At 49.8% G+C, this 25,544-nt stretch overlaps 1 pseudogene; it reads left to right on the top strand.

The window, feature by feature from the left end:
• LOC135057515 (alpha/beta hydrolase domain-containing protein 17C-like) overlaps positions 1-24,337 on the top strand; it is a 39,780-nt pseudogene extending 15,443 nt beyond the window's left edge.
• The last annotated feature ends 1,207 nt before the right edge of the window (positions 24,338-25,544 follow it).

The following is a 25,544-nucleotide window of genomic DNA, read 5'->3' as shown; positions in this document are numbered from 1 at the left end:
TACAACACATGACATATAAACCCAGAGGGCCCACCTTTGCCATGGTTGGCTGTGGCATAACTAGAACAGCAGCCACCTGCAATGCTTGAAGGCCCGGGTTCGATACAGAGTTCGGCACTTGTTTATTATTTATTTTTATTTTTTTATTCTTTTTTAATACAATAAAGTTATTTGTATTTTAAGTTTCTACTTCTCGTTATATAAAAAACGTAACGACTAGATGAATAGCGTGAACAGGGCTGCAGCGTGGCCTTGTATTTAGTAGAAGCAGACTTTTTTTTATATAACGAGAAGTAGAAACTTAAAACACAAATAACTTTATTGTATTAAAAAAGAATAAAAAAATAAAAATAAAATAATAAGCGGGTGCCGAACTCTGTATCAAACCCGGGTCTTCAAGCATTGCAGGCGGCCGCTGTTCTAGTTAGGCCACAGCCAACCATGGCAGAGGTGGGCCCTCCGGGTTTATATGTCATGTGTTATACCTGAGTGCTTAAAACAAAAAAAAGTCAGAAATAAGCTACCCGGCAAATGTACACACTGTAACGACAATATCCATAGCTAGCGTGATCAAGCGGCAGTGTGGCTGGAGACCATCTGGTAGTGACTGAAACACAAAGCTAGTCCGAAATAATTCCCATATAAAGGGAAGTGATTAATGGTTCATCATTGTCACAATAAATGTCAGCCAATCAGCAGGCGGCGCTATGAAGGGTCCGTTGGCTATTTGAGGTATGCGCTGTAGAGTTTAGGAAAAGCGACATCTGGTGGACAGAAAGTAGAATGCACGTTACAATTATAACGTGACGTCACATTTACAACGCAACTTATAACGGGAGTTATAGCGCAAGGAGCTGGCGCGAGTTGCATGGCGCCCGCTATGCGATACGCAGCAACGATATATCAGGACACATCTGTATAGGAGTACGGTACAGAAGGCCACTGCTGTACCTACCTCTGTGTCGTTAAGTATACTATCCATCCATACCTGTGGTGCATTTCAGTTTTGCACAGTTTGCTGACCACCAGTATATAATATATATTGCAGTACGGTACAGTAGGCCACTGCTGTACCTACCTCTGTGTCGTCAAGTATACTATCCATCCATACCTGTGGTGCATTTCAGTTTTGCACAGTTTGCTGACCACCAGTATATAATATATATAGCAGTACGGTACAGTAGGCCACTGCTGTACCTACCTCTGTGTCGTCAAGTATACTATCCATCCATACCTGTGGTGCATTTCAGTTTTGCACAGTTTGCTGACCACCAGTATATAATATATATAGCAGTACGGTACAGTAGGCCACTGCTGTACCTACCTCTGTGTCGTCAAGTATACTAACCATCCATACCTGTGGTGCATTTCAGTTTTGCACAGTTTGCTGACCACCAGTATATAATATATATAGCAGTACGGGACAGTAGGCCACTGCTGTACCTACCTCTGTGTCGTCAAGTATACTATCCATCCATACCTGTGGTGCATTTCATTTTTGCACAGTTTGCTGACCACCAGTATATAATATATATAGCAGTACGGTACAGTAGGCCACTGCTATACCTACCTCTGTGTCGTCAAGTATACTATCCATCCATACCTGTGGTGCATTTCAGTTTTGCACAGTTTGCTGAACACCAGTATATAATATATATAGCAGTACGGTACAGTAGGCCACTGCTGTACCTACCTCTGTGTCGTCAAGTATACTATCCATCCATACCTGTGGTGCATTTCAGTTGTGCGCAGTATATATAGTAGTAGGCCATTGCTATTGATACTGGCATATAATTCCACACATTAAAAAATGGAGAACAAAAATGTGGAGGTTAAAATAGGGAAAGATCAAGATCCACTTCCACCTCGTGCTGAAGCTGCTGCCACTAGTCATGGCCGAGACGATGAAATGCCATCAACGTCGTCTGCCAAGGCTGATGCCCAATGTCATAGTAGAGAGCATGTAAAATCCCAAAAAACAAAAGTTCAGTAAAATGACCCAAAAATCAAAATTGAAAGCGTCTGATGAGAAGCGTAAACTTGCCAATATGCCATTTACGACACGGAGTGGCAAGGAACGGCTGAGGCCCTGGCCTATGTTCATGGCTAGTGGTTCAGATTCACATGAGGATGGAGGCACTCATCCTCTCGCTAGAAAAATGAAAAGACTTAAGCTGGCAAAAGCACAGCAAAGAACTGTGCGTTCTTCTAAATCACAAATCCCCAAGTAGAGTCCAATTGTGTCGGTTGCGATGCCTGACCTTCCCAACACTGGACGGGAAGAGCTTGCGCCTTCCACCATTTGCACGCCCCCTGCAAGTGCTGGAAGGAGCACCCGCAGTCCAGTTCCTGATAGTCAAATTGAAGATGTCCGTGTTGAAGTACACCAGGATGAGGATATGGGTGTTGCTGGCGCTGGGGAGGAAATTGACAAGGAGGATTCTGATGGTGAGGTGGTTTGTTTAAGTCAGGCACCCGGGGAGACACCTGTTGTCCGTGGGAGGAATATGGCCATTGACATGCCTGGTCAAAATACAAAAAAAATCAGCTCTTCGGTGTGGAATTATTTCAACACAAATGCGGACAACAGGTGTCAAGCCGTGTGTTGCCTTTGTCAAGCTGTAATAAGTAGGGGTAAGGACGTTAACCACCTCGGAACATCCTCCCTTATACGTCACCTGGACCGCATTCATCAGAAGTCAGTGACAAGTTCAAAAACTTGGGTGACAGCGGAAGGAGTCCACTGATCACTAAATCCCTTCCTCTTGTAACCAAGCTCCTGCAAACCACACCACCAACTCCCTCAGTGTCAATTTCCTCCTTACCCAGGAAAGCCAATAGTCCTGCAGGCCATGTCACTGGCAAGTCTGACGAGTCCTCTCCTGCCTGGGATTCCTCCGATGCATCCTTGAGTGTAACGCCTACTGCTGCTGGCGCTGCTGTTGTTGCTGCTGGGAGTCGATCGGCATCCCAGAGGGGAAGTCGGAAGACCACTTGTACTACTTCCAGAAAGCAATTGACTGTCCAACAGTCCTTTGCGAGGAAGATGAAATATCACAGCAGTCATCCTGCTGCAAAGCGGATAACTGAGGCCTTGGCAGCCTGGGCGGTGAGAAACGTGGTTCCGGTATCCATCGTTAATTCAGAGCCAACTATAGACTTGATTGAGGTACTGTGTCCCCGGTACCAAATACCATCTAGGTTCCATTTCTCTGACGAGTCCTCTCCTGCCTGGGATTCCTCCGATGCATCCTTGAGTGTAATGCCTACTGCTGCTGGCGCTGACTTTACTGAGGTACTGTGTCCCCGGTACCAAATACCATCTAGGTTCCATTTCTCTAGGTAGGCGATACCGAAAATGTACACAGACCTCAGAAAAAGAGTCACCAGTGTCCTAAAAAATGCAGTTGTACCCAATGTCCACTTAACCACGGACATGTGGACAAGTGGAGCAGGGCAGACTCAGGACTATATGACTGTGACAGCCCACTGGGTAGATGTATTGCCTCCCGCAGCAAGAACAGCAGCGGCGGCACCAGTAGCAGCATCTCGCAAACGCCAACTCGTTCCTAGGCAGGCTACGCTTTGTATCACCGCTTTCCAGAAGAGGCACACAGCTGACAACCTCTTACGGAAACTGAGGAAGATCATCGCAGAATGGCTTACCCTAATTGGACTCTCCTGGGGATTTGTGACATCGGACAACGCCAGCAATATTGTGCGTGCATTACATCTGGGCAAATTCCAGCACGTCCCATGTTTTGCACATACCTTGAATTTGGTGGTGCAGAATTATTTAAAAAATGACAGGGGCGTGCAAGAGATGCTGTCGGTGGCCCGAAGATATGCGGGCCACTTTCGGCATTCAGCCACTGCGTGCCCGAAGACTGGAGCACCACCAAACATTCCTGAACCTGCCCTGCCATCATCTGAAGCAAGAGGTGGTAACGAGGTGGAATTCAACCCTCTATATGCTTCAGAGGTTGGAGGAGCAGCAAAATGCCATTCAAGCCTATACATCTGCCCACGATATAGGCAAAGGAGGGGGAATGCCCCTGACTCAAGCGCAGTGGAGAAGGATTTCAACGTTGTGCAAGGTTCTGCAACCGTTTGAACTTGCCACACGTGAAGTCAGTTCAGACACTGCCAGCCTGAGTCAGGTCATTCCCCCTCATCAGGATTTTGCAGAAGAAGCTGGAGACATTGAAGGAGGAGCTAAAACAGAGCGATTCCGCTAGGCGTGTAGGACTTGTGGATGGAGCCCTTAATTCGCTTAACCAGGATTCACGGGTGGTCAATCTGTTGAAATCAGAGCACTACATTTTGGCCACCGTGCTCGATCCTAGATTTAAAACCTACGTTGTATCTCTTTTTCCGGCAGACACAAGTCTGCAGAGTTTCAAAGACCTGCTGGTGAGAAAATTGTCAACATCTCCTCCTTCACATTCTCCCGCAACTGGGGGTGCGAGGAAAAGGCTAAAAATTCAGAGCCCACCCGCTGGCGGTGATGCAGGGCAGTCTGGAGCGAGTGCTGACATCTGGTCCGGACTGAAGGACCTGTTAACGATTACTGACATGTCGTCTACTGTCACTGCATATGATTCTGTCACCATTGAAAGAATGGTGGAGGATTATATGAGTGACCGCATCCAAGTAGGCACGTCAGACAGTCCGTACGTATACTGGCAGGAAAAAGAGGCAATTTGGAGGCCCTTGCACAAACTGGCTTTATTCTACCTAAGTTGCCCTCCCTCCAGTGTGTACTCCGAAAGAGTGTTTAGTGCAGCCGCTCACCTTGTCAGCAATCGGCGTACGAGGTTACTTCCAGAAAATGTGGAGAAGATGATGTTCATCAAAATTAATTATAATCAATTCCTCCGTGGAGACATTCACCAGCAGCAATTGCCTCCAGAAAGTACACAGGGACCTGAGATGGTGGATTCCAGTGGGGACGAATTAATAATCTGTGAGGAGGGGGATGTACACAGTGAAAGGGGTGAGGAATCGGAGGATGATGATGAGGTGGACATCTTGCCTCTGTAGAGCCAGTTTGTGCAAGGAGAGATTGATTGCTTCTTTTTTTGGTGGGGGCCCAAACCAACCAGTCATTTCAGTCACAGTCGTGTGGCAGACCCTGTCGCTGAAATGATGGGTTTGTAAAAGTGTGCATGTCCTGTTTATACAACATAAGGGTGGGTGGGAGGGCCCAAGGACAATTCCATCTTGCACCTCTTTTTCTTTCATTTTTCTTTGCATCATGTGCTGTTTGGGGACAATTTTTTTGAAGTGCCATCCTGCCTGACACTGCACTGCCACTCCTAGATGGGCCAGGTGTTTGTGTCGGCCACTTGTGTCGCTTAGCTTAGTCACACAGCGACCTTGGTGCGCCTCTTTTTTTCTTTGCATCATGTGCTGTTTGGGGACAATTTTTTTGAAGTGCCATCCTGTCTGACACTGCAGTGTCACTCCTAGATGGGCCAGGTGTTTGTGTCGGCCACTTGGGTCGCTTAGCTTAGTCACACAGCGACCTTGGTGCGCCTCTTTTTTTCTTTGCATCATGTGCTGTTTGGGGACAATTATTTTGAAGTGCCATCCTGCCTGACACTGCAGTGCCACTCCTAGATGGGCCTGGTCAGACGTGTGTGTTGTGAGCTCCTGAGTTCCACTCGAGTGTCGGATTACACCCAAGATCCCTGGAGCCCTTCCCAGCTGGGATGGAGCCTCCCAGGGGTAAGGAGAAGCAGTTTCCCCCGGTTATGTAGCCTGACCCGGAGGAATCTATACTGTGCAAAGGCTCTGGTGCTGGGGATTCAAGTCCAGTGTCCCAGTCTGCTGTAAAATCATCCTGCATGCAGTCTGCTATGGAGGTCACTGTGGAAAGCCCCAGCAGTGTGTCTAAAGCCTGTGGTTTAACTACAATAACTGACCTATCTACAACAGCTGGTTTATCTACACCAGTGTTCCCTGATCCTGCAAAGACTGCTCCTAGTTTGCCTATTAGTGGATCCCCTGCTGCATCTGTTAATGGCCGGAGCATGGAATCTTATGTGGAGCCGCTGCAGATTTCCGGGGGCTATGCTCCCTCTTCAGCAGGTGCTGGCGGCGGAGTCCGGTGGTCAGGAGAGCCGGTGAAGACCTTAATAGGCAACCCTGAGCTCCCCCTGCAAGCGCTGTGAATGGCGTCGGGACCCGGCGTCTGGAAGGGAAGCCGCTGGAAGGAGAGTGTTCTGCCGCTGAAGCCCCTGCTGACGCAACGGTGAAGAGGTTAGTAAGTCCGGCAGTCGGCGGGTTCCCTGCGGGTGATTGCGGCTCTACTGAAGCTCAGGGAGCGGAGAGCTGTATGGGGCTGGTTGTGTTAGGCGCCGAGGGTCCGCTCGTCAGTGCGGCCGGCGCCTAGCAACGGGGACGCCACTGTCGGATCGTGTTCCCCGGTGCTGGGTCTAAGTTTATATCATCACTGGTTTCCTGGCTGTGTAGCATGCAGCTGCACGGCATGTTGTAATTATCACTCATCTGTTTCCCTGGCCATGCAGCTTGTCAGCTGCATGGCATTTAATCCAATCAGCCTCCAAACAGCTGATTGGAAGACTCTCTGTTAAAAGCACTCCCAGGACTCCTCACAGACGCCGGTGATAGCTTCCTGTTTGCCTGATTCTGCTGCAGAGAGAGTTCCCAGTCCCGGTCTGTTCGTTTGTTCCTGTTCTCAGTGATCCTGTACTCGGAAGTTACCATCTGTTCCTGGAGTCTGATCGAGCACCTTTAACATCTGGTGGCGTTCGTGAGTCGCGGCGCAGCCGTGTGTTGCGGCTTGTCCGCTACTATTTATTATTGTGTTTATTTTGAGTTCTGGAGCTTTGCGGAGGATTCCGCTTCCACAAGATCCACTCTGGTGTCCAGCGGTGCCGGATAGGAGTGTCGGATCCGTGGATCTTTGGTTGTCCTTTTCCCTGGCGGCTAGTCCGGACATACCTTTTGATTTAGTTTAGTTAGCTTGTAACCCCTGGCTTGGTTGCTTAGTCAGAGGGCCCCTTGTTATCACCCTGTCTCGGACTTCCCCTTGTCTCCCATTAAGACCTGCGGGGGCATCGGGGTTGGGCAGACATAATCCGCCCTTCGAACGCGGCTGCCATGGGCTCAAGCAACCATAGTCTCGCAGGGGATTTCTGATAACACGGGCGAGACAACGGAGTTAGGGCGCCAGGGGTTACTAGGCTCTCCAGCTCCCACAACCTGTATTTCATTCCTGTACTCAGATCTCTGCCATAAGATCTTCTCCAGTCTGGAGTACAGGAATCGTAACATTATCACCGGCCTGACAAAAGAAAAATTTTTTCAACAGGAGTTAATTTTTTCACTTATCCAGTTGGGAGAATTTTTGTCGGCCTCATGAATCCCACCGGTGTTGGGCCAAATCCTGGCCAGTTTTTGGTTAGTCAGATTCAGGAACTTACCCAGATGGTTCAGGATCTGTCCCTCCGGGTAAGCTCACAGGAAGATCTGTTACGGACTTCCCCGAGGGTCATCCCTGAACCAAAAATGCATCTGCCTGACCGTTTTTCTGGGGATAGAAAACAGTTTTTTAATTTTAAAGAGTCTTGTAAACTGTATTTTCGTTTAAGACCAGTTTCCTCAGGTACGGAGGCTCAGCGGGTTGGAATTATAATTTCTCTGCTTCAGGGGGATCCTCAGACCTGGGCTTTTGGTTTAAAGACAGACGATCCGGCCTTATCGTCTGTAGACGCCTTTTTGAAATCTTTAGGGCTATTGTATGACGACCCTGATAGAGAGGCATCCGCAGAAAGTCAGTTGCGTGCTCTAAGACAGGGTAGGAATCCTGCAGAGAATTATTGTACAGAGTTTCGCCGTTGGTCGAACGACTGTGGCTGGAATGATCCTGCCCTGCGCAGTCAGTTTCGCCTCAGCTTATCTGAATCTATAAAAGACAGCCTCCTTCAGTATCCCGCTCCTGAGAACCTTGATAAACTCATGGAGCTCTCTATTAAAATAGATCGTAGGCTCAGAGAGCGGAGGACTGAGAAAGGGGCATCTGTAGTTTCTTTTCCCTGTGTTTCTTCCGTTCCGGTAGACATGGAGGAGCCTATGCAGATTGGTCTCTCCAAATTGTCTCCGGAAGAAAGAACCAGGAGGCAAAATTCTGGTCTGTGTTTGTACTGCGGAGGTAAGGGACATTTTGCCCGTAGTTGCCCAAACAAGTCGGGAAACTTCCTGACCAAGTGAATTGTGAGGGGGTTCACTTTGGTCTACAGCTCATCTCCTCAAATAATTCACTATTGGTTCCTGCTAAAGTTTCTTATGACAGCCTCTGTTCCTCGGTCTCTGCTTTTGTGGACAGTGGAGCTGCAGGAAACTTTATGGACTTAACATGGGCCAAGGCCTTAGGTATTCCTCAGTTAACCTTAAGTAGGTGTATCACCATGCATGGTTTAGATGGGAGTCCCTTATCCAATGGGGTTATTTCTCTATGTACACCTCCTGTTTTGCTCTCGGTGGGAGCTCTACATTCTGAAAAGATTGAGTTTTTTCTTACCCATTGTCCAGCAGTTCCTGTGGTTCTGGGTCACCCTTGGCTGGCCTTTCATAATCCCATCATAGATTGGCAGTCTGGGGAGATCCTACAATGGAGTACCATCTGTGATAAAGAATGTATTACACTTCCTATCCGAGTAGCTGCTGCCAGGTCCGCACATATTCCTGGAGAATACCAAGATTTTTTGGATGTGTTTTCCAAGGGCAATGCGGATATTTTGCCTCCCCATAGGCCTTATGATTGTACCATTGAGTTAATTCCTGGTGCCACGTTGCCTAAAGGAAGGTTATATGCATTGTCTGGTCCTGAAACTGTGGCCATGAATGAGTATGTGAAAGAAAGTCTTGAGAAAGGGTTTATCAGGCCATCTAAATCCCCTTTAAGTGCAGGTTTTTTCTTCGTAGAGAAGAAGGATGGTTCCCTCAGACCCTGCATTGACTTTCGAGCCCTGAATAAAATCTCAGTAAAGAATACTTACCCTCTGCCTCTGATCTCTGTCCTCTTTGATCAGCTACGTTCGGCTGTTATTTTTTCTAAGATTGACCTGAGAGGAGCATATAATCTCATTAGAATCAGATCAGGGGATGAGTGGAAAACGGCATTCAGTACTCAATCAGGTCACTATGAGTATCTGGTCATGCCATTCGGCCTATCTAACGCTCCGGCAGTCTTTCAGGATCTCATTAATGATGTGCTCCGTGAGTTTCTGGGAAGATTCGTTGTGGTCTATTTAGACGACATTTTGATTTATTCTGACTCTATAGAACAACATGTTACCCAGGTGCGTCAGGTACTTAAGAAATTACGTGAAAATCACTTGTATGCCAAACCGGAGAAGTGTGAATTTCACGTCACGGAGGTATCCTTTTTAGGGTACATTATTTCCCCTCGGGGATTCCGAATGGAACCTAAGAAGCTCCAAGCCATCCTGAGTTGGGCGCAACCCACCAACTTAAAAGCAATTCAGCGCTTTTTAGGGTTTGCAAACTACTATAGAAGGTTTATTCACTCTTTCTCTGACATAGTTGCTCCCATTGTGGCACTCACTAAGAAGGGAGCAGATCCTACCAATTGGTCATGTGAAGCTAAAGTATCTTTTCAGGCCTTGAAACAAGCCTTTGTCTCAGCCCCTGTCCTTAGACATCCCAACCCAGAATTGCCTTTCATCGTTGAGGTAGATGCCTCGGAGGTTGGTGTAGGGGCTATCCTTTCTCAGAAGGATCCAGATTCCCTTGAGTTACATCCTTGTGCCTTTATGTCCAGGAAATTCTCATCTGCTGAATCCAACTACGATGTTGGTAATCGGGAGTTGCTGGCTATTAAATGGGCTTTTGAGGAGTGGAGACATTGGCTTGAAGGAGCGACCCATACCATTTCTGTTTTGACGGATCACAAAAATCTTCAATACATTGAATCAGCTAAGCGACTGAATGCCCGACAGGCTCGTTGGGCTTTATTTTTCACTCGTTTCAAATTCATTATTACCTTCAGACCTGGTTCCAAGAATACCAAGGCAGATGCCCTCTCACGCAGTTTTCTTCCCGTTCAAGACAATAGTCCGGTTACTCTCATACTTCCGCCTTCAGTCATTCAGGCAGGTCTCACACAGGATGTTTTTTCTCAGTTGAAGCTGCTTCAACATCAAGCTCCGGGAAATACTCCTGCTGGCCGTCTTTTTGTTCCTGAGTTTTTGAGAGCAACTGTTTTGGAGGAATTTCATGATAGCAAAGTTGCAGGGCATCTGGGAGTCGCTAAAACTTTTGAATTGGTATCCCGCTCAGTGTGGTGGCCTGGTCTTTCTAAAGACATTAAAGAGTTTGTTGTTTCGTGTCAGGTCTGTGCACAGCATAAAGTTCCCCGTTCTTTGCCTATTGGTCAACTTATGCCATTGAATGTTCCCCTTAGACCATGGTCGCATATCTCCATGGATTTTGTGGTGGATCTCCCTCTGTCAGCTGGATGCACAGTCATATGGGTGGTAGTGGACCGTTTTAGTAAGATGGCTCATTTTATTGGTCTTCCCCGATTGCCATCTGCCCAGGGATTGGCAGTCTTGTTCCTCCGTCATGTTTTCAGACTCCATGGGTTACCCACTGATATTGTTTCTGACAGGGGTCCACAATTCATTGCACAGTTTTGGAAGTCTTTTTGTGCTTCGTTAAAAATGAAATTATCATTAACCTCCGGTTATCATCCACAATCAAATGGACAGACTGAGCGAGTGAACCAATCCTTAAAACAATATTTGCGTTTGTACTCGGCCAAACTCCAAAATGACTGGTCTGAGTTTCTTCCATTGGCAGAGTTTGCTTATAATAATGCCTGTCATTCCTCCACCAATGTGTCTCCATTTTTTGCAGTTTTTGGTTTCCACCCCAGAGCTAATTCATTTTTCCAACATTCCTCTGTCTCCTCTCTGGCCCTGACCTCTCATCTTAAACTTATTTGGAAAAAAGTGCACATAGCTCTCAGAAAAGCAGCTTTCAGGGAAAAAGATTTTTCGGACAGGTTCCGGCGGCCGTGCACTTTTAGAGTAGGAGACAGGGTGTGGCTGTCGACTCGCAATATCAAACTTCGACAAACCTCAGCCAGATTGGGTCCTAGATTTATTGGACCATTTCTCATTATCAAAAAAGTCAATCCAGTTGCTTTCCGGTTACAGCTACCAAAAACGTTACGGATCGGAAATACCTTCCATTGCTCTTTGCTCAAACCATATGTTTCATCTAGCAGATTTCCTCGTAAAAAACCTCAGGGGAGATCACCAGTTAATGTACAGGGTCAGCAGGAGTTCGTGGTTGAGAAGGTTCTCGATTCCAAGTTGTCCCGGGGTCGGCTTTATTTTTTGGTGCATTGGAGAGGTTATGGTCCTGAGGAAAGGTCGTGGGTCCTAGATGAGGACCTTCATGCCCCAAGGCTCAAAAGGGCATTTTTTCAAGAATTTCCTCAGAAACCCGGATTTAGGGGTTCCTTGACCCCTCCTCAAGGGGGGGTACTGTTAGGCGCCGAGGGTCCGCTCGTCAGTGCGGCCGGCGCCTAGCAACGGGGACGCCACTGTCGGATCGTGTTCCCCGGTGCTGGGTCTAAGTTTATATCATCACTGGTTTCCTGGCTGTGGCATGTTGTAATTATCACTCATCTGTTTCCCTGGCCATGCAGCTTGTCAGCTGCATGGCATTTAATCCAATCAGCCTCCAAACAGCTGATTGGAAGACTCTCTGTTAAAAGCACTCCCAGGACTCCTCACAGACGCCGGTGATAGCTTCCTGTTTGCCTGATTCTGCTGCAGAGAGAGTTCCCAGACCCGGTCTGTTCGTTTGTTCCTGTTCTCAGTGATCCTGTACTCGGAAGTTACCATCTGTTCCTGGAGTCTGATCGAGCACCTTTAACATCTGGTGGCGTTCGTGAGTCGCGGCGCAGCCGTGTGTTGCGGCTTGTCCGCTACTATTTATTATTGTGTTTATTTTGAGTTCTGGAGCTTTGCGGAGGATTCCGCTTCCACAAGATCCACTCTGGTGTCCAGCGGTGCCGGATAGGAGTGTCGGATCCGTGGATCTTTGGTTGTCCTTTTCCCTGGCGGCTAGTCCGCACATACCTTTTGATTTAGTTTAGTTAGCTTGTAACCCCTGGCTTGGTTGCTTAGTCAGAGGGCCCCTTGTTATCACCCTGTCTCGGACTTCCCCTTGTCTCCCATTAAGACCTGCGGGGGCATCGGGGTTGGGCAGACATAATCCGCCCTTCGAACGCGGCTGCCATGGGCTCAAGCAACCATAGTCTCGCAGGGGATTTCTGATAACACGGGCGAGACAACGGAGTTAGGGCGCCAGGGGTTACTAGGCTCTCCAGCTCCCACAACCTGTATTTCATTCCTGTACTCAGATCTCTGCCATAAGATCTTCTCCAGTCTGGAGTACAGGAATCGTAACAGGTTGTGCCTTCTGAGACTGGTGGTGCTTCGGCTGCGGGTGCGGGTGGCGCTGCAGTATCGGCTCCGGTGCCTGGTCACCGCATGAAGGAGACTGCAGTGAAGAGTGAAGTGTCCGCTGGGTCCCTACCTGATCTGGGGCAAAAGGTCGCTCTGTAGATGCAGGGGCTGGTATAGTGGCCTCTGGGTCTGCGGCACCAGTGTGCACTGCTGCCAGCCTTAATGTAAAAAATCAAAAGGAGGTGGAGGAGGCTTTGGGTGGTGATAAGGATAGGCAATAAAGCCCCCTGCTAGTAATGTTCCATCCATGCCAACAGGTGTTACTAAAGTGGTTCCCCCCATGTTAAGTTCGGCTGCCAATAAATCAGTGACAATGATTAAGGAAGGTGACGTTCAAGTGGCGCCTATTTCTACATCTGCTGTGCTTAAAAAAAATCCTGTGTGCCTAACTGGTGATGAGACATCTATGATTAAGGAAAAAGTGACTGGGGGCACGGTTGCTGTGAAAATTGAGAGGTTTCTAGTGAAGATGACCCCCTGTACAGTGAATTTAAGTCCCCCCCCCCCCCCTCGTTTCCGTGCCACCTGGATCTGCTTTGTTGGTGTGTGAGGGAAAGTCAGTGGCTGCTACCGTGGGACCGGTGACCAGGTCCAGGGCTGTTAAACCTGTGGTAGCCCCTGCAAAGTTTATTGTGGGTAGCTCAGGGATCGGTGATGTCAAGAAACCAGCCACTGTGGCCTCTGTGTCAAAAACAAAGAAACCGGGGCTGAAGTGTGATGTCTTGGTGGAGTCAGGTTCATTGCTCGATGTGGTATCCTCTGACACCGAACAAACGCAAGCACAACTCTCATCCGCTGCAATTGGGGGTAATCTCCCTGCGACAATTAAGTTGGAGTGTAGGGCGGCTGGTGCCCGGAGTGTATCCTCTGACCTGCCTGTGGAGGTCCAGGACAAAGTGACAGAGCAGTCTGTCTGTGAAACGGGTTTGTCGTCTGGCGACTCCCAATCTTCTTGTGGGACTAGCATAGCAATTATCGATGAGGGTAGTAAGGAGATGGAGATGCAGGACTTTGCTAGCACTGGTGAATCGAGTATTGACATTGCTGAGTTGAAAATGTTAGTTGTTAAGAAGGGGATTTTGATTGCGGAGAAGAAGAGGAGGAGGAACACTTGTCCAAAATGGGAAAGGGAGAGGATGGAGGGGTACATATGCAGGTTGGAGCTTGAATGTATATATTTGGAGGCCAGGATGGTAGCACTTCAGAAAGAGCTGGAGGAAGAGGAGAAAATTGAGTGTGAGCCAAGTGGATCGACCGTGCCTGAGGAAGAGGATCCAAAGTGTGATGGTGGTGCTTCTGCTGGTGAAGATGCTGTGGATTCTGCGATGGATCAGGGCCTGGAGTGTAATATTGCTATGGTGGAGGAGGCGTCTCCTCTTTCGATTGTGGAACAGCGGTTGGATGGTGGTCTGGGAGGTGTCGCTGTTCAGGCTGGTGTTGCTTGCTCGGGGTCAACCTCCCAAGATCTGGCCTCCTCCGCTAGGAAGCAGGTTGCGTCCATGGTGGGTCCGGCGCGTGCCGGAGAGATGGCTGAGGCGAGTCTCCCCAATCTGCCTACAGGTGGTGGCGTTAGCAAGCCAAGCGTGGTGGCAGGGGTGAGTGGTGCCAAAGACGCCACTGGCACTAATGTTGATGGTGTCACTTGCTCTAAGGCTAGGGCTAAAACAAAACATGTTGCCGAGACTGGTATTAAGAGTGTGTCGGTGGGTCCAGTGTCATCGTGTGGACTTGCCCAAGGTCTTCCGGCGTTAAGGAAAGAAGATTTATCTGCAGAGGAGCGGGCTATTGTTGATGGTCTATATGGTAGCTTGGGCGTACCTGTGAGATCCTTGCCAGCTATATCCGTTATTAGAACCTCTTTGGCCAATAAAAATACTAGTTCTGTATCTGTTGGGCAGGGTGCGGGGCGGAGTAATGTTGTGGGCTCTGTTGGGCAGGCCTCGCCTCAGGTAGTTCCTAAGCCGGGATTGTCCTCTTATGCGGGTGCTGTCTCAAGTGGCAATATGATTGTTGCTCCAAAGGTGTTTTCGGCTTCTGATCAGGCTGATAAGCGTCGCAACGTGGTTTCACTTAAGTGGATAGGGGTTGAAGAACCCCCTTCTAAAGGGGATTTCCTGGAAATGGTGTTCTCCTTGGGTTTCCATGCCCCTGATCTTTTTGCTTGCATCCACCCTGTAAAGACGCCTGACTACGACCTTAGTTTCATATCTTACCAAGGGCTGCGGGTGTTCTGGGAACAGTGGGAGCTAAAGAAGGGGTGTGAGCCGTATTGTCGCTATAAAGCGGCGGCTGTTACTCGCCAGGATAGAGTCCGTGCAACTGTATTGGTCAGGAATGAATCCCTCCCTGCTGCAGATATTGGCTATTGGTTAAATCGATATTGCGACATCTTGTCTCCTCTGGTGAAGATTGATTTCACGAAAGGTGTGTGGGGTGGAGCCTGGTCGGCTGTGATCAGGCTTAGGCATAATGGTCAGGTGCCTTGCCATGTTCCCTCTGCTGCTTTCATCGGGAGAGACAAAATCCAATGTTTTTATCCTGGTCAACCTAGACAGTGTCACCGCTGCGGAGACTTTCGTCAACTAAGCAGTGACTTTACTGTCCTGAAATGTGCCCTCTGTGGTAAAACTGGGCACGTGGCGAGGGATTGTGGCAATGTTACCTGCAACCTTTGTGTGTGCGAAGGCTATCCTTATAGTAGGTGCCCCAAGGCCTCCCATAACCTTGAGGTTATGGGGGAAGAGCTAGAGAGGGAAATGGGTCGTCTTTTTGAGGAGGAGCGACGGGAGGTTGTAGAAAAGCAAGTGGTGAGGGCGGTGGTAGAGGAACAGTGTGGTGAGGAAGGTGTCTGCTGAGGTGGATAAAGATGGCTTTCAGGTGGTTGAATCTAAGTCAAGGAAAAGGTTGGCCAAAAGAAGGGATTCAGACCCTGGTATTTTTTGTATTAATAGATTTCAGTTTAACTCTGAGGAAGTCTGAGGTGGAGGATGGTGATATCGTCTTATCTGAAGGGCAGCTTGCCCAGGTCCCAAAGGATAAACCCAAGAAACAAAGAAGGAGGTCCTCTGTTAAGAGTTCCTTTGGTGAAGTAGCATCCGTGGTGGAGGGGAAGGGGTGTAGGAGGAGTGAAAGGAGGAGAAGAAGTAATGAGGTTGATAGTTCTGGTCATGTGTCTTCAAAAGTTAGATCGGTGGTAGCATCAGAGACTGATGGGAAACCTCGGAGTTCAGTCGGGGAAGATGTGGGGGATTTTTTCTCCATGCCTTCCTGTACCCCTCAAATCCTTTCCTCATTTCCCCAGGATCTCGTGGATCCTCCCCCTGTCCCTGTGGACCCTAGGTCCTTTCCCGCTTCTCCAGGAGCGGAGCCTCCTGATCCGGGTCCTCCTCATGATGATTTGGGCCAAGGTATTTCTGCTGTTTTGGGGGAGGCTCGGGACATGGACCTCTCTGTCTCTCCCACTGCAGGTGAGAAAGATACTGAGGAGGCGTTTGTTGGGGAGGATGATCCTCTTACCTTGGGGACTAGTTTTAAAAGGTATGGCTCCGATGAGGAGTCAAGTAGGCAAGCAAAGAGAAAGTGATTGGGTCCTACCTTACAATCCAATGAAACATGGATCCACAGACTATACGATGTGCCACAATTAATGTGGCTTCCGTTTTGTCCGAACGTGCTCGTTTTATGGCCTTTTATTTTTTATTTTTGCAGGAGACCAGGATTGGTGATCTGGCGGTTCTTCATAGAGCAAAGCGTGAATGGAGGCGTGGACCGTCTTTCTGGTCTCTTGCGGCCGAGCCATACGGTGGGGTGGCGGTGCTTTTTACCGGTATGGTAACCGTGCACAGGATTGTAGAGTTACAGGTAGGTAGGTGTTTGGTTTTGGATCTCAACTTGAAGGGACAGAACCTACGGCTAATTAACATCTATGGGTCCCAGTCTCCAAGGGACAGGAGATGTCTCTTCACAGAGTTAAAACCGTTTCTTTTTTCAGCCCGGCAGATTGTCTTTGGTGGCGATTTTAACGCTATCACTAGGCCAAAAGACAGGGGGGGGCACAAAGACAACCCTGGGTCATGATTCCAATTTTTTAGCTAGCTGAGGGTTTGCTCCCTCCCTCCATGAGGTTGTCCGCCCTCATATTATTGTCCAAAGGTAAGGATCCATCTCGTGTTGAGAACTGGCACCCCATCGCTCTTCTCAATACAGACAGGAAGATTTTGGCAAAGGTGCTCTTCAATAGGCTGATGGAAGTTTCCGGGCTGTTGCTTTCTTCTTCTCAGCATGGTACCGTGAAAGGCCGTAGCACCTTTAGTGCTGTCCTTGGCGTCCGGGAGGCTGTGGAGCGGTGTCGTGCTGAGAAGTGGGGAAAGTACTTGCTGGCATTGGATCAGTCTAAGGCTTTCGATAGAGTCAATCATGAGTACCTGTGGGCCTTGCTTAAAAGGTATGGACTTCCAGTGAGGATGGTGGATTGGCTCCGCGTTATTTATAATCAGGCCGAGAGTTTCCCGCTTGTCAATGGTTGGGTAGGTCCTGCCTTCGCGGTTAACTCCGGTGTCCGTCAGGGTTGTCCCTTGAGCTCCCTTCTGTATGTGTTCGCAATCGACCCTTTCGTCAGGAGGGTTGAAAGTGGTGCACTTGAAGGGGTGCAATTGGGGCCGGAGTGTCTGCTGAAGGTGGTGGCCTATGCAGATGGCGTCACGATTGTCGTGTCTTCTACTACTGAGGCACGTGATGTGGAACACCTTATCTGCGAGTACTCTGGGGCCTCGTGCTCCATGATAAACCAAGACAAATGTGAAGCTTTCTGGATGGGGGAGGAAGGTGAGGAGTTCAGCCTTCCGGACAGCCTTCCCCGGGCCAATTTGCCAATCAAAATCTTAGGGATTTGGTTTAGTCGTGGTGATTATACCACTCTAAATTGGGTGAGTAGGCTGGAAGTTGCTGCCCGAAAAGTAGAGAGCTGGAGAAGATGGAAATTTTCTCTCAGGGAAAGGGTTGACCTGTGTAAGACTCACCTGATCCCGGTGTTTCTTTATGTCAGTTATGTGTGCTGTTTGCCTCAATCTTTGTGGTCCAGGATTTATTCTTTGTTCTTCCTGTTGTTGTGGGGGAACAGGATGAATCTCGTTAAAAGAGGCATTACCTACAGACCGAGGGCAGAGGGTGGACTTTGTATGGTCAACCCTGTGGTGTTTTTCACATCCACTATTGTAAAATTACATCTTGGGAGTCTGTTTTTGGAGGCCCCCCCTCGGTGGGTAGAAGGCTTTAGGGTTTGGGTGCACCCCTTTCTCAGGTCATGGATAGATGGCGGTCAGGTGAGAAACCTCCGAGTTGATAAATGCGGATACCTCCCGATTTACGTAATCTTGTGTTTGAAGGTGACAAGGCTATGGGGAATTTTGATGAGTGAAGTCAAAGGCTTCTCTAGAAGGGAGTTGGAGAGGAGCATTTTGCGATCTCATTTTTATGCCCAGCCATCGCTAAGGGACTGCCCGGGCAATGTGTACTCAGCTGGGTTGAATCTGATTAATTCTCGGAGGATCCCACTGAAGTTCAGGGACATTGCCTGGCTTCTTTTTCAAGGGAAGCTTTATGTTAGGGGGAAGATCGGGTTTCGAGGTGCCAGTGATCGTGTTTGCCCACGTGAGGAGTCTCCTGGGGTGGTGGAGACTGTGGACCACTTCTTGCTCGAGTGTCCCTTTAATATAAAAATTTACAAAGCCGTTTCAGCCGCTTTACGCCTTCCGTGCCTTTCGGGGCTTAGTTACCCTGAGTGGGCGTATGGGGTTCAAAAAGTGGTTTGGTAGATTTGATTTAGTCATCGTTTACTTAGTTAGTTTAGCGGTTAGGTACCACACTTGGAGTGCACGGTGTCTATTTTCCCTTAGAAGGTTAGTCCTTCCCTGTACTGAGATGGTTGGTACCATTCTTTACGAGGTAAAGAGGATGATGGATATGGATCGAGGGAGGATGGATGCCGTCAGTTGGTCCAGGCTTTGGCGCCATCTGAGACCCCCTTGAGTGGGTGGCTGAAGTCTTTCCTTCCTTTCATCCTTCTGGCTTTCTTTTCTTTCACCCCCTGTAGATTTTGTGTTATAGTTTTTTTTTTATGCTATGGTTTTAACATACGACTAAAAGCTCACCTCACTTTCTCTATGTTTGGATTTTGTTGTGTGTTAAGGCTTGATTTTGTACATATTGGTCTGTATATTGCTATTTGATTGTCTATTTGACAAACTATTATTAATCTTGCCAGTGCTATGGACTTTTGAGTTTATTTGGCATTGCCTCTTCATACACTAATCTGATATATTATGCCATCGTAGTCGGACTAAAGACTTTGGACAATATTATTTAAGTATGGCTTTTGGCTGGTATCACCTTTGTTTATGTAAGTAATTTTTTCTCGTGTTTGTTGATTGCTTTGTTTTGTTTATTTTCTAATAAAAACATAGCCACTCCTAGATGGGCCAGGTGTTTGTGTCGGCCACTTGGGTCGCTTAGCTTAGTCACACAGCGACCTTGGTGCGCCTCTTTTTTTCTTTGCATCATGTGCTGTTTGGGGACAATTTTTTTGAAGTGCCATCCTGCCTGACACTGCAGTGCCACTCCTAGATGGGCCAGGTGTTTGTGTCGGCCACTTGTGTCGCTTAGCTTAGCCATCCAGCGACCTCGGTGCAAATTTTAGGACTAAAAATAATATTGTGAGGTGTGAGGTGTTCAGAATAGACTGAAAATGAGTGGAAATTATGGTTATTGAGGTTAATAATACTATGGGATCAAAATGACCCCCAAATTCTATGATTTAAGCTGTTTTTGAGGGTTTTTTGTAAAAAAAAACCCAAATCCAAAACACACCCGAATCCGACAAAAAATTTTCAGGGAGGTTTTGCCAAAACGCGTCCGAATCCAAAACACGGCCGCGGAACCGAATCCAAAACCAAAACACAAAACCCGAAAAATGTCCGGTGCACATCACTAGTTTCCTCCCAATGTGACTGGACGCATCCCTCTCCTGGCTCCTTAGTATTCCTAGCTGACTGGAACTAGGTAAATGTGCATAACCTATGTAGTCCTGTTCCACACATACACTGCCTATCACTCATATAAGTGATCAGTTCAGATATACTGCCTTTATATACAAGTTTCCCATAAGGAACTACAATAGAAGTGATGTAATTAGAGTTTCATAATTTTTCTGCTTTATCTCCACAGATATGGAGTCCCGGCGGAAAATATCATCCTGTATGGAGAGAGCATTGGGACGGCACCGGCAGTTGACCTTGCCACGCGATACAAATGTGCAGCGGTAATACTGCACGCCACGCTCATGTCAGGTGTGCGGATGGGCTATCCTAACGCCCGGAGGACCTACTATTGGGATGCCTTCACCAAGTAAGACATTGCTGTGTTTTTATACTAAGCTGTAGGTTACTTGTGGGGTTTAGTATGTGCTGGGAGCCAACAGTACCAGGGGCAGCCCACGTACTGGATAACTGAATTGGCCCCTAGGTGTCCTTTATCAGGCAAACACCAGGGGGTATATCTACTAAATGTCAATTGCCATCAATTTTCATCTGTTGGAAATCCATCTAAATGGATGTTGTGTTTCAGGGACTAAAACACACATTTACTAACAAATAATCTTTTTATATTAATTTTTTAGTGTTAGTAAATGTGTGTTTTATCCCCCGGAACAACATCCATTTAGATTGATTTCTCTCAATTTGAAATCAAGAAATATTTCGAACTTTAGTAAATACACCCCCAGCTCTGTTGGCCCAATCAGTTTGTATGTGTATCCCAGTGGGATGTCTTCAGCATTCTAATGGACGGGGTGCCGGTGACGGTCATGTGACCACTGGTAGCCCGACCACTGGGATAGCATACTGGACCCATCTAATACCGAATGCTAATACAATTAGAGTACATGAGTCTTTTCTGATTGGAAAACTAACAGGATAATTCCCTACTAGAAACCTGGTCCCCAGAGCTTACTCTCTGGGGGCTATGGCCCTGTGTCTCTTGTCAGTTTTGTAACACCCTACAACTGCCCCTCTTCCTCCCACATGCTCACATTGGTGAGCAATGCTCTGCCTGTGTAAGCAAGTGACCCTGGTATCTACGCACTCTCCTCACTACAGCCGCCCCAATGTCTTCTCATACAGGCAGCAAGTTGTCGGTCTGCGGGAGTCGGCGTAGCTGCAGCGGGAGTGTGTACGACATTGAGGCTACTTCTGCAGAACTTAAACACTGGATCCCCAGATAAGTTACCTCTGGGACCGGTTTTACTCCCAATATGCAATAGCTGTTTATAAATGGGAAATACGGCACTATTCCGCTTTCATCCTATGTGTATTATATAACAGAAACAAATTGAAGTCTTGTGCATGACTTTGGCTTATTAGGTCAATAGATTGCACTGGGCTCATTACCAACAGTAGATTCATTGCCCAACATTGCTCTGCCAAAGTCCTGTATGTGACCTTCTACATGAGCAGCTCTGCATGTTACCTGATGCATTTTTTCCATTCTATATGTTTAGTGGCCGTATTACATGTGTGATAGTTCCATGCTGTTTCTGTTGTATAATCCCTTTGTATCATGTCCTTTGCAGCATCGACAAAATCTCCAAGGTCACCTGCCCGGTACTCATCATCCATGGGACTGAAGATGAGATTGTGGACTTCTGCCATGGGCTGACAATGTATGAGCGCTGCCCAACTGCTGTACAGCCTCTCTGGGTGGAAGGAGGAGGGCACATGGCAGGGCCGGCTCTAGGCACGTTCGACTAGAGCGGCCGCGCGGGGCGCCACCCTTAATGGGCGCCGCGCGCTGGCACCGCCATAGTCTTACCTGGAGCCGGCCCTGTACACTGCAGGCAGCTCTCCCCGCCGTCCCCGGCCTTTCAAAACTGTGCGCTGCGCTGCGCGGCGCCGGCGTCTGACGTCAGACGCCAGACGCCGCGCAGCGCGCACCAAGCGGCCGGGAACAGTCGGTGGCCCTTAGGTTCAACAGCAGCACGTCCCCTCCCAGCGCCGCCGCAGGTATGTTGGGATCGTCGGGGCCGGGCACTGTGTGTGGGGGCACTGGCACTGTGTGTGGGGGCACTGGCACTGTGTGGGGGCACTGGCACTATGTGGGGGCATATCTGCACTGTGGGGGCACTGGCACTGTGTGGGGGCATATCTGCACTGTGGGGGCACTGGCACTGTGTGGGGGCATATCTGTCGCTGTGGGGTCATATCTGCACTGTGGGGGCATTTATGAATCTTGCACTGTGGGGGCATTTATGTATCTGGCACTGTGGGGGCATTTATCTGGCACTGGGGGGCATTCATTTATCTGGCACTGCGGGGGGGGGGGGGGGGGGCATTTATCTGTGCACTGTGAGGGGGCATTAATGTATCTGGCACTGTGGGGGCATTTCTGGCACTGTGGGGGCATATCTGTGCTGTGGGGGCATGTATGTATCTGCACTGTGGGGGCATGTATGTATCTGGCACTGTGGGGGCATTTCTGTATCTGGCACTGTGGGGGCATTTCTGTATCTGGCACTGTGGGGGTATATCTGCACTGTGGGGGCACTTATTTATCTGGCACTGTGGGGGGCATTTATTTATCTGGCACTGTGGGGGCATATCTGGCACTGTGGGGGCATATCTGGCACTGTGGGGGCATATCTGGCACTGGGGCATATCTGGCACTGTGGGGGCATATCTGGCACTGGGGGCATTAATGTATCTGACACTGTGGGGGGCAATAATGCATCTGGCACTGGGGGCATTTATGCATCTGGCAATGTGTGGGCATTTATGTATCTGGCACTGGGGGCATTTATGTATCTGGCCCTGTGGGGGCATATCTGGCACTGTGGGGGCAATTTTATATATGGCACTGTGGGGACATATCTGGCACTGTGTGGGCATTTTTATATCTGGCACTGTGGGGGCACTTATGTATCTGGCACTCTGTGGCCATTTATGTAGCTGGCACTGCTGGGGGGGGGGCATGTCGCGTGTAGCTGGCACTGCTGGGGAGCATGTCGCGTGTAGCTGGCACTGCTGGGGAGCATGTCGCGTGTAGCTGGCACTGCTGGGGAGCATGTCGCGTGTAGCTGGCACTGCTGGGGAGCATGTCGCGTGTAGCTGGCACTGCTGGGGAGCATGCCGCTGGCACTGCTGGGGGGCATGTCGCGTGTAGCTGGCACTGCTGGGGGGCATGTCGCGTGTAGCTGGCACTGCTGGGGGGCTTGTCGCGTGTAGCTGGCACTGCTGGGGGGGGGCTTGTCGCGTGTAGCTGGCACTGCTGGGGGGGGGGGCTTGTCGCGTGTAGCTGGCACTGCTGGGGGGGGGGCTTGTCGCGTGTAGCTGGCACTGCTGGGGGGGGGCTTGTCGCGTGTAGCTGGCACTGCTGGGGGGCATGTCGCGTGTAGCTGGCACTGCTGGGGGGGCATGTCGCGTGTAGCTGGCACTGCTGGGGGGGCATGTCGCGTGTAGCTGGCACTGCTGGGGGGCATGTCGTGTGTAGCTGGCACTGCTGGGGGGCATGTCGCGTGTAGCTGGCACTGCTGGGGGGCATGTCGCGTGTAGCTGGCACTGCTGGGGGGCATGTCGCGTGTAGCTGGCACTGCTGGGGGGCATGTCGCGTGTAGCTGGCACTGCAGGGGGGCTTGTCGCGTGTAGCTGGCACTGCAGGGGGGCTTGTCGCGTGTAGCTGGCACTGCAGGGGGGCTTGTCGCGTGTAGCTGGCACTGCAGGGGGGCTTGTCGCGTGTAGCTGGCACTGCTGGGGGGCTTGTCGCGTGTAGCTGGCACTGCTGGGGGGCTTGTCGCGTGTAGCTGGCACTGCTGGGGGGCTTGTTGCGTGTAGCTGGCACTGCTGGGGGGCTTGTCGCGTGTAGCTGGCACTGCTGGGGGGCTTGTCGCGTGTAGCTGGCACTGCTGGGGGGCATGTCGCGTGTAGCTGGCACTGCTGGGGGGCATGTCGCGTGTAGCTGGCACTGCTGGGGGGCGTGTCATGTAGTGTTCCCGCTAGGCGTCTGTGGCTAGGCAATGTGTCTCAGTGCTGTGCCTGGCGCAAAGTGTATAGGAGGTTCTACCTGGTGCAGTGTGTATTAGCTGCACTACTGTGTGGTGTAATGCAAATTGCCACTATTATGTGGCCACGTACCTTCCCCACGAAGTAACTCCCCTTAATTTTTGCAGCGCGCCTTCGGCGCGCACTGTCCATTCTTTGACATATAGGTATGGGAACAACAAGCAGTATTGTACATCATTTTGCCCTCCTAACTTAAAAATGTGCCCTCCCTGTGATCAGCACCATGCCCTAAAAAGTGAACACTATCATGTGTAGCTGGCACTGCTGCGGGGCATGTCATGTGTAGCTGGCACTGCTGCGGGGCATGTCATGTGTAGCTGGCACTGCTGCGGGGCATGTCATGTGTAGCTGGCACTGCTGCGGGGCATGTCATGTGTAGCTGGCACTATACTGGAGACATTGTGTGTAAGGAACACTACTGTGGCTATGTGTAAGGCTGCTAATTGTGTGAAAATATGTTTATAGTTTGATGATATGAAGTTATGAGGCCACGCCCACTTTCCAGAGGCCACACCCACTTTTCCGGGAGCGCGCGCGCCTTCGGCGCGCGCATGGGGGGGGGGGGGGGGCGCTTTTACATTTTCTCGCTCAGGGTGCTAGTAGGCCTGGAGCCGGCCCTGGCACATGGATTTACATAAGCACAAGCAATATCTAGTGAGACTCCAGAAATTCATCTCTCAGGAGCTGCCCAATATCTGAGCAGTTAGATTTGGGTGGGTTATTTTGTTTCTGTGCAGGGTAAATACTTGCAGATTGAACTCACCACACCCAAATCTAACTCTCTCTGCACATGTTATATCTGCCTCCCCTGCAGTGCACATGGTTATGCCCAGTGCCGTTTCTAGCGGCGGGCGAGCCGTGCAACCGCACGGGGCGCCCGCCGCGGCACTTTAAGTGTTATTTCCCCCTCTCCTCCCTCTCCCCGAGCGCTCCTGCTCGAGGGGGCGGAGTTTCGCGAAATAACGCGTTTGCGTCGTGACGTCATGACGCAAACGCATCATTCCACGAAGCCCCGCCCCCCGAGCAGGAGCGCTCGGGGAGAGGGAGGAGAGAAGCCTGGAAGGAGGCGGCGGGGGCGGCCGGCGCGAGGGACGTCCGGCGGCGGGATCCGAAGAGCGGAACATGTAAGTATATCTCTCTCTCTCCCCCTTCCTTCCCCCCCACCACTTGACACCTGCCTGCCACACTGGGGATACCTGCCTGCTGCACTGTGTAAAATGGGGACACCTGCCTGCCACGCTGTGTAAAATGGGGGCCTGCCTGCCACGCTGTGTAAAATGGGGGCCTGCCTGCCGCACTGTGTAAAATGGGGACACCTGCCTCACTGTGTAAAATGGGGACACCTGCCTGCCGCACTGTGTAAAATGGGGACACCTGCCTGCCGCACTGTGTAAAATGGGGATACCTGCCTGCGTACTGTGTAAAATGGGGATATCTGCCTTCCGCACTGTGTAAAATGGGGATACCTGCCTGCCACACTTTGTAAAATGGGGATACCTGCCTGCCGCACTGTGTAAAATGGGGATACCTGCCTGCGTACTGTGTAAAATGGGGATATCTGCCTGCCGTACTGTGTAAAATGGGGACACCTGCCTGCTGCGCTCTGTAAAATGGGGACACCTGCCTGCTGTACTGTGTAAAATGGGGACACCTGTCTGCCGCACTGTGTAAAATGGGGACACCTGCCTCACTGTGTAAAATGGGGACACCTGCCTGCCGCACTGTGTAAAATGGGGACACCTGCCTGCCACGCTGTGTAAAATGGGGATTTTTTTTATTTTTCCCCCCCTGTGGTGGGCGTGATGATATCAGATGAGGCCACGCCTTGTCGGGAGCGCGCGCGCCATACTTTTTCTTTTTATAGCTATATGGGGGGGCGCAATTTTTTTTATAGCAATGGGGGGAG

Source organism: Pseudophryne corroboree, chromosome 3, assembly GCF_028390025.1.
Source record: "Pseudophryne corroboree isolate aPseCor3 chromosome 3, aPseCor3.hap2, whole genome shotgun sequence".
Taxonomy (NCBI): Eukaryota; Metazoa; Chordata; class Amphibia; order Anura; family Myobatrachidae; genus Pseudophryne; species Pseudophryne corroboree.
Note: the sequence above shows the minus strand (reverse complement) of the source record. Positions and strands in the feature narration are given on the sequence as shown.